Source organism: Salmo trutta, chromosome 5 (assembly GCF_901001165.1).
Source record: "Salmo trutta chromosome 5, fSalTru1.1, whole genome shotgun sequence".
Taxonomy (NCBI): Eukaryota; Metazoa; Chordata; class Actinopteri; order Salmoniformes; family Salmonidae; genus Salmo; species Salmo trutta.
Genome location: NC_042961.1, coordinates 6,747,144 through 6,757,143, shown reverse-complemented (window position 1 = coordinate 6,757,143; position 10,000 = coordinate 6,747,144).

Genomic DNA, 10,000 nt, shown 5'->3' with positions numbered 1-10,000 from the left:
TTTGATACCATTCCACTGATTCCGCTCCAGTCATTACCACAAGCCCGTCCTCCCCAATGAAGGTGCCACCATTGGAATGTAGTGGCTCTACAGTAACATGCTACACTTGACGTCACAGATTCACAGTGCTGTATGGGTTGACGCAACAAGACGTTGCCCCCATCTCTCCTGCTAATTGGGCAACTTCTGCAATAGGTTTGTTGTCTGAGTGAGGGAAATGCTGTCAATTTAGAGAACTATATGGATTTTGAAAGATGAGACGTTGAGGATTATAATAAATACCGCTATGTCATACAAACAATCCAAACACCCGTGAGGCAAATGTGTACTTCACATTCCATATCATAAAACTCATGTGATATACAGTGTCAACGTTTATGATCACTATGTTTGATGTACAGCTACAAGATGACATAGCTTCATACCCTGGGTTGTTCTCAACAGAATGAGCCTGTTTGTCTGTTGTGTAAAAAATGTGTAAAGTGCATTGAAATGACTTAGGAACTGTGTACACTTTGGAGAGGTATGTGGCCCCTTGGAGACACCAGTTAGTCCTCTCACTCAGACCCTTTAAAAATGTTTTTGTATGTTTCACCATTCCCCACATTTACTATGTTACTGAATGTATCCAGAGTATTTTCTGATTTCGATATCAACAAAAGTACAGTAAATATAAAATGCACATAAAATCAACAGTGTAATGTTTGGATTCAGTGTTGTGTCAGGTGAACTGTTGTGTCCTCACCTTTAGTCTAATAATTTCCCCATAATCTCCAAACGGTTCCCTTTTAATTGCAACCATGGTTATGCATTTGTTTTTCTGAAAACATTTACATTCAGCCCTATCTATATAGGCCAATTCCCAAGAGTGTGAAGGGTTAAAGGTCACTGCTTTTATTGATTAAAATATTTTACTTGAGCTGTGTCTGTGTCTAAATGGATATTTTATCATTTTTGGGGAGTTTGGAAATGTCAAATTGCTTCATTAGTCACAAAACCTTGAATACAATACATCTTATTGGTCCAAATAACCTTTTGAGGCCTGGACAGCTGCTTCCCTTCACCGTCGCTTTTGACATATTTATCTGCTCCCCTATTCCAGTCATTACCGTCTCCTTCTCTGCTCCCCTATTCCAGTCATTACAGTCTCCTTCTCTGCTCCCCTATTCCAGTCATTACAGTCTCCTGCTCCTGCTTCTCTATTCCAGTCATTACAGTCTCCTGCTCCTGATTCTCTATTCCAGTCATTACCGTCTCTTTCTGCTGCTTCTCTATTCTAGTCATTACGGTCTTCTACATTAGCCCAAACAGATCAGGGAGATGTGAGCGGGACCATGTGGAGCTTCAGTCCTGCTCATCAATCTAACAGACAGACAGATGACAGAAAGGTCAGCGATAGCCCCACACTATCTTTGATCTGTGTGTGTGTGTGTGTGTTCCTGCACCCGTAATGTTGGGGAGGCTGGTCACTAGTGGCGACGTTTCAGCATGACCAGGTTTATTTGTATTGTGTTCAGAGGGAACCGGTCCTGACAGCTGGCGGAGGCAGGAAGAGTGGAGCCACAACAAGTCCCCCACCCGACAACAAAATGTCATCCTTCCCCTGGCTGCCTCCTTCCTCACCCTCGCCAACCCAGCCGTCCTGCTGAAAAGAGCAGACATTTAAAACTTTGTGACATGTGTCAAAGGCACTGCCATTGAGCCAGTGCTGCTGACGGAGCTGGGATTGACAGGCCAGGAGCCACCGGAGCTGGCTGGAGGACACACCGAGTTTGGTGTGTCACTTCCCATCCTCGTCAGAGCACAGCCGCATCCCCAGCACACAAACTACTGCATTATGGGATGGGCAGGGAGGGCGGCAGGGTGTAGACATCTGCCTTACTGACGTGCTAGTGAGAGAGGAGAGAGAGAGAGAGAGAGAGAGAGAGTGTGTGTGTGTATGTACGTGTGTGTGTGTGTGTGTGTGTGTGTGTGTGTGTGTGTGTGTGTGTGTGTGTGTGTGTGTGTGTGTGTGTGTGTGTGTGTGTGTGTGTGTGTGTGTGTGTGTGTGTGTGTGTGTGTGTGTGTGTGTGTGTGTGTGTGTGTGTGTGTGTGTGTGTGTGTGTGTGTGTGTGTGTGTGTGTGTGTGTGTGTGTGTGTGTGTGTGTGTGTGTGTGTGTGTGTGTGTGTGTGTGTGTGTGTACACTTGCAGCCAGGGGAATGAATTCCAGCTGCAGACTCTTTGACTGAGCTCCACAGCTCACACCGTCTCAGCACTGTGATCAGAGGAGTGCTGGGTCCTTCACAGCTTACCTTCTGAGAGATACAGACCTTTAGATGTCACCTACATAGACAAAGGGTTGGAGCTAGGGCCCTTCAGAGATATAGGATGGAGTCTAGTGCCCTTAACAGCTTACCTTCTGAGGGATAGGGCCCTTTACATACAGGTGTGTGTTAGAGGATGGTTACGGGATAATTATTTGAATGGCCTAAATGGAAAGATATCAATCACATGATTTCTTGTTACACATAGAAGCTTGTTATACAACTTGACCCTTGAACCTAGAATGCACAGCTGTATTGGCCAATGTAAGCAACATACGGTCTAATAACTTGCCTTTTCTACTGTCTGTGTTGAGCGTTAGTCATGTGACTCAGGAGCGTAAAGTGCTGGGAAACATATCACAGAGATACAGTCCTCAGCTAGTCATCATACATCAGTCCTCAGCTAGTCCTCATACATCAGTCCTCAGCTAGTCCTCATACATCAGTCCTCAGCTAGTCATCATACATCAGTCCTCAGCTAGTCATCAGACATCAGTCCTCAGCTAGTCATCATACATCAGTCCTCAGCTAGTCATCAGACATCAGTCCTCAGCTAGTCCTCATACATCAGTCCTCAGCTAGTCATCATACATCAGTCCTCAGCTAGTCATCAGACATCAGTCCTCAGCTAGTCATCATACATCAGTCCTCAGCTAGTCATCATACATCAGTCCTCAGCTAGTCATCAGACATCAGTCCTCAGCTAGTCATCAGACATCAGTCCTCAGCTAGTCATCATACATCAGTCCTCAGCTAGTCATCATACATCAGTCCTCAGCTAGTCATCAGACATCAGTCCTCAGCTAGTCATCAGACATCAGTCCTCAGCTAGTCATCATACATCAGTCCTCAGCTAGTCATCATACATCAGTCCTCAGCTAGTCATCAGACATCAGTCCTCAGCTAGTCATCATACATCAGTCCTCAGCTAGTCATCAGACATCAGTCCTCAGCTAGTCATCATACATCAGTCCTCAGCTAGTCATCAGACATCAGTCCTCAGCTAGTCATCATACATCAGTCCTCAGCTAGTCATCATACATCAGTCCTCAGCTAGTCATCAGACATCAGTCCTCAGCTAGTCATCAGACATCAGTCCTCAGCTAGTCATCAGACATCAGTCCTCAGCCAGCTGAGTGATTGACACAAGCAAATGAAAATTCACAGAGACAGGAAGGAAAAAATAACAAGAGCGGTGTTGGGGAGTGACAGTTGGCCTCTGATAGCACATGAGCTACTGTAACAGGGTTGTGAATGGATGGGGCAAGATTTGGAGCTAGGTGTCCTTTAGCTAGCTCTTAAAACCTCAGCCCTCACTCTCTTTCTCCCCTCTCTCTTCCCCCCTCTCTGTCTCTCTCTCTCCATCTCTTTCTCCCCCATCTTCTTCTGTACCCTCTCCAACTCTCGCTCTGCACCTGAAGACATCTGTCCATCTGCCAAATCTTACTTCATCCAGTGCTGTCCAGAGGTGAGAAAAGGCCTTGTTTCCGGGCGGGGTTTCAGATAAGGAGTCTTTTTCATTGAGGGGAAGGAAGACTATGTAATTAGCTTGTCAGTCTGCTTCAGGCTCAGCTTGCTTTCCCCCCCTCTCGCTCTTATCTCTGCCCAGGGAGATGGACAGAGTGACAACAGAGCTGCCATCCTGTCAATAATGTGACAATTACTGTCATAAATAATTCCACTTGCCAATTACATCAGAAGAGACTCTTGGTGCTTTAGAAGAGAATAGTAGTCCCTAATCATTTCCTGTAACAACCACCACCTTTCCTCTGTCATTATGAGCCGTTTATACGTGGCGAAATGACCTCGCAATATGGCAGACATACTTTTATTAGGGCACAGGAATAGAACTGATATAACACCAAGACACAATGACAATGCATGATAATGGATGTGCATTTTGTCGTTTCTAAATTGAGCACGTCATGAGCACATTGGGCTAGAATAGGCACCATTTCTGAAAATGTCATTGACATGTACAATACTTGTCAATGGAGAAATATATCTGCATTAGAAAAGTAATCTAATTTGGAAATGCAGACAATTATGTGAGAGAAATCGATGTGAAGTGATATTTGAAAGGTTGCTAAAGCTTAACCAAGACAGGGAATATTGATCCAGCACCCACATATCTGTGTGGGAAAATCCTTCCTGAATCTTCAGGAAACAGGTCAATCGATCAGTCAGGTGAGTATAGGGCGGCAGGTAGCCTAGCGGTTAGAGCACTGGGTCAGTAACTGAAATGTTGCTGGTTTGAATCCCAGAGCCAATAAGGTGAGAAAATCTGTCTGTGTGCCATTGAGCAAGGCACTTAACCCTAATTGCTCCTGCAAGTTGCTCTGGATAAGAGTGTTTGCTAAATGACTTAAATGTTATAGGCAGATCTAAAGTATGTACTGTAATGCACGCGTCTGTATCGGCCAAGTTTGGTGAATAATATTCACTGAATGTACAGAGTAACCCTTTACCAAAAGTAAAATCTCACTTTTTAAAATGTCAAATTCTGTTCACTCATACCCAAATAACTCATCCTATACTTGTATTTGTGGCAAAAGCATAAAAGTAGAGAAAACAACGTCAAAATTCCCACAAACTTGTATCTCCAACAGACCGTTTCAATAATGCTTGCTATTTCCTCATAGAGGATGATGTCATCCTACTGAGGAGGATGAGCTGACCAATCAGCGGACTACGTGCGTTAATATTTTTAATGACCGGTATACGCCCACACCATTCTGTTGTTTGGGGTACGCCCACAGCATTCCAACACAGTAAAGCTGCTTTTAAACATACTAAATGACCATGTTTTTGAAAGGAAATCTGTTTCACTCATAATGTTATTATTTCATAAAAATCTGGAAACCCTGGACAGTTACTTTAAGTTACCTTTATACTACTCATACAGGTAATCCAGTTCAGGTAAATTCGTTTTTACAGCCTTCCTGACCTTACCAGGTAAAAACTCTGGGCCCGTATTTATTGTACAAAGGATACAACTAAGGTTTTTCCTTGGTTAGATCACACAGTCCAGTAAAAGCCCAGCGTTATACTACAGTAACGCAACCGTTCTTTATCAGCACCATCTGTGACTGCGTAACCTCATTTGTCTCCCTAAATCAAGCTCTTCTAAATGGCCCACATCTGAGTGACACTAAATTCCTTCCTCGGAAATGTATGGGCAAATAAAAGGAGCTCAGCACAAATAAAGGCCCTGGTAAGGCATTGTAAAACACTGCTAAACACTTCGATGTATCTTCGGGAGCCGGGAAGGTTGCCGCGGCGGTAAAGTTTAGTCTGCGTCATAATGTCTCAAGGTCGTGTCAGTTTTACCTACATAATGCATGAATTCCTGTAACTCACACAGACTCCGCAAAGCCTTAGGATGAACATTTGACTAAGTCAATCAGTCAACATGCTGCCATTTCTACGACCCTCCTATGTGCTACTGACAGAGGGAGATGGATAAACAACAACACATCATAATTACTACTGCTCAGAGTGAGACAGGCGCTCAGAACACTGCAGTCTGTTAGCTGCTATAGTATTGGTCATCCCGTAAAGTCAATATACAGTTTGTGTGTGTGTATGTGTTTGTGTATATGTGTGTGTATATGTCTGTGTGTATGTGTGTGTGTATGTGTGTGTGTTTTAGAAGTGTGAGCTTGACGTTGATGCTTAGCTTCAGTGCTCCCTCCAATCTCTACCCATTCTGTCTCCATCCTTTTTAGGTTGCGTGTAATTATTGTGCCATTTGTTCCATGAGGATCATTTCCTTTGAATAAAGTATTTCAATTACTCTGTTAGCATAATTTATGTAGCCATCCCGAGAGGACGCATGCTCATAAATATATTATATTATATTAATGCATGTTAATGTGGACCTTGTATGGCAACAGTACTGTATGTGTTTTCTTCATCTTAATTGTGTTTGATTACATTTGAATTATTTGGTGTTATGTTTTACTATGTTTGGTCCCTAAAAAGTGATATTCTCCTAAATATATCAAATGAAAGGTGTTGTAAAGTTATGGTAGGTATCAGGTTCCTATGGCAAGGGCTGAGTATTTGATGATGTCAACATCAACAGCATGATGACAACATCAACAGCATGATGACAACATCAACAACATGATGACAACATCAACAGCATGAGGACAACATCAACAACATGATGACAACATCAACATGATGACAACATCAACAGCATGATGACAACATCAACATGATGACAACATCAACAGCATGAGGACAACATCAACAGCATGATGACAACATCAACAACATGATGACAACATCAACATGATGACAACATCAACATGATGACAACATCAACAGCATGATGACAACATCAACAGCATGATGACAACATCAACAACATGATGACAACATCAACAGCATGATGACAACATCAACATGATGACAACATCAACAGCATGATGACAACATCAACAGCATGATGACAACATCAACAGCATGAGGACAACATCAACAGCATGAGGACAACATCAACAGCATGATGACAACATCAACAACATGATGACAACATCAACATGATGACAACATCAACAGCATGATGACAACATCAACAGCATGATGACAACATCAACAGCATGATGACAACATCAACATGATGACAACATCAACATGATGACAACATCAACAGCATGATGACAACATCAACAGCATGATGACAACATCAACAGCATGGTGACAACATCAACAGCATGATGACAACATCAACATGATGACAACATCAACAGCATGATGACAACATCAACAGCATGATGACAACATCAACAGCATGAAATAAACAACAAACAACAGCATGATGACAACATCAACAGCATGAAATAAACAACAAACAACAGCATGATGACAACATCAACAACATGATGACAACATCAACAGCATGATGAAAACATCAACAGCATGAAATAAACAACAAACAACAGCACAACATAGTGAGGTATTACTCCAGATTAACAAAACATTTAATCTTTTATGCATTTATGCTTCATCCGTGTCATTAAAATAATACATGTTTCTTCTGGCACGGAGAAGAAATGTGAACGTTCATCTGAACGTTCTCCCCCTCATCTGAACGTTCTCCTCCTCATCTGAACGTTCTCCTCCTCATCTGAACGTTCTCCTCCTCATCTGAACGTTCTCCTCCTCATCTGAACGTTCTCCCCCTCATCTGAACGTTCTCCTCCTCATCTGAACGTTCTCCTCCTCATCTGAACATTCTCCTCCTCATCTGAACGTTCTCCTCCTCATCTGAATGTTCTCCCCTCATCTGAACGTTCTCCCCTCATCTGAACATTCTCCCCCTCATCTGAATGTTCTCCCCTCATCTGAACGTTCTCCCCCTCATCTGAACGTTCTTCCCCTATGGCCTTGGTTCTTCTCCACGTTGAGAGCAACAAGCCAAAGGCATTGATTTCACATGCTTGACTTGAACAATCAAACATTTCACAGGAAAATGCTGGAAATATTGGCATTTACTCACATTCTCCAACAGGTCCTGAGGGTAGACTTGTACCTGACGAATGAACATGAGCTAGAACAAGAAATGCTCTCTGGAGAGAGGGTCTATGGGGGTTTTACTAGTAGGGCAATTCTGTATGAAAGCTTAATGTATAAGAAAAAACCCAGACTGCCAGTTGAACAAATAAAGAAAAATATTACACTGGAAATAATGAGGCAACCTGTAGAATGTAAAGCGCTTTGAATACTGTGCTGTGTTGAAACCGGTGCCTACAGATAACTATGGATTTGTAGTTCCGAATGATCATATCAGTCATTGTGCGAGGTCTACTGTATGCACATTGACAGTAAAGACCATATTTCACGTTTCTAAATGTCTGGGAACTGTAAACGTTCCACATATGAATACACACAGCATCGGCGCTACGGTACTATGGCCTGATGTGGTGTCTGTCTGACTGTGGTGTTTGTCTGATTGTCCGTCTGTCTGACTGGAGTGGTGTGGAGTTTTGTTGCTTTGTGTTGTGTTGCACTAGATTGGTTTGGGTTGGGTTGTACTAGGTTGGTTTGGGTTGGGTTGGGTTGTACTAGGTTGGTTTGGGTTGGGTTGGGTTGTACTAGGTTGGTTTGGGTTGTGTTGTGTTGTACTAGGTTGGTTTGGGTTGGGTTGTGTTGTACTAGGTTGGGTTGGGTTGTGTTGTACTAGGTTGGTTTGGGTTGTGTTGTACTAGGTTGGTTTGGGTTGTGTTGTGTTGTACTAGGTTGGTTTGGGTTGTGTTGTGTTGTACTAGGTTGGTTTGGGTTGGGTTGTGTTGTACTAGGTTGGTTTGGGTTGTGTTGTGTTGTACTAGGTTGGTTTGGGTTGGGTTGTGTTGTACTAGGTTGGTTTGGGTTGTGTTGTGTTGGTTTGGGTTGTGTTGTGTTGTACTAGGTTGGTTTGGGTTGTGTTGTGTTGTACTAGGTTGGTTTGGGTTGTGTTGTGTTGTACTAGGTTGGTTTGGGTTGGGTTGTGTTGTACTAGGTTGGTTTGGGTTGTGTTGTGTTGTACTAGGTTGGTTTGGGTTGGGTTGTGTTGTACTAGGTTGGTTTGGGTTGTGTTGTGTTGGTTTGGGTTGTGTTGTGTTGTACTAGGTTGGTTTGGGTTGTGTTGTGTTGTACTAGGTTGGTTTGGGTTGTTGCTGAAACATGTCCATTGTGACTACTGATAATACATTGAAGTAATACTTTATTTGCAAGTGGTTGCCGTCTTTCTCATACAAGCCATGTTAAAAGACATGGAGATCTCTGGAAGAGCTGGGAATGATCCCTTGGGGAATTGTTCACCACAAATGAAATCCTTGAATCATGAATACTCTGAAGGTAAACTGCTATTTAAGGCTTCCTATGGCTTCTTAATGTATGTTTTGTCCTACCTCTGTGGATAATGATTGGATGTACCATATTGCCTTTTTATTTATCTTCGACCTGAATGTTTTTCAGGTGGCAATTTAGCTTTTTGTAAATATCCTAAATGAATGTGAAGCCAGAGCATTGTGAGAAGACATTACAGATCCGCTCCAGGCTATATTATATGGGAGGGAAATTGCATTTTCACAGCTCGATATAATGAATGACTTTGTGCAGTTAGGCAGAGAGTCAGAGACACATATACGGCTCACACATTTTGTCCACAAATTGCATGTTCTGTTTCAATCAAGCTTGCTACATAAGAGAAAAATACAATGACTGGCCAGTTTATTAGGTACACAACCCCGTTCACAAAAAAAGGATTGCTCCATTCAGACAGTGATTCATGTGTCCGTGGCTTGCTATTCAAAGGCAGACAGGCATCGAGGCATTCAGTTACTGTTCGATTGAACGTTAGAATGAGCTAAACAAAGGACCTTGAGTGTGGTCTGATCGTCGGTGCCAGGCGCGCTGGATCCGGTATCTCAGAAATGGCCACCCTCCAGGACCTTTCACTCACGACAGTGTTTAGGGTTTACAGAGAATGGTGAGACACAAAAAACATCCAGTCAGCGGCAGTCCTGTGGGTGAAAACAGCTTGTTGATGAGAGGTCGAAAGAGAATGGCAAGAATTGTGTTAGCTAACAGGCGGGCCACAAACCGACAAATAACGGCGCAGTACAACAGTGGTGTGCAGAACGGCATCTCGGAACACACAACTTGATGATTCTTGTCACGGACGGGCTATTGCAGCAGACGACCA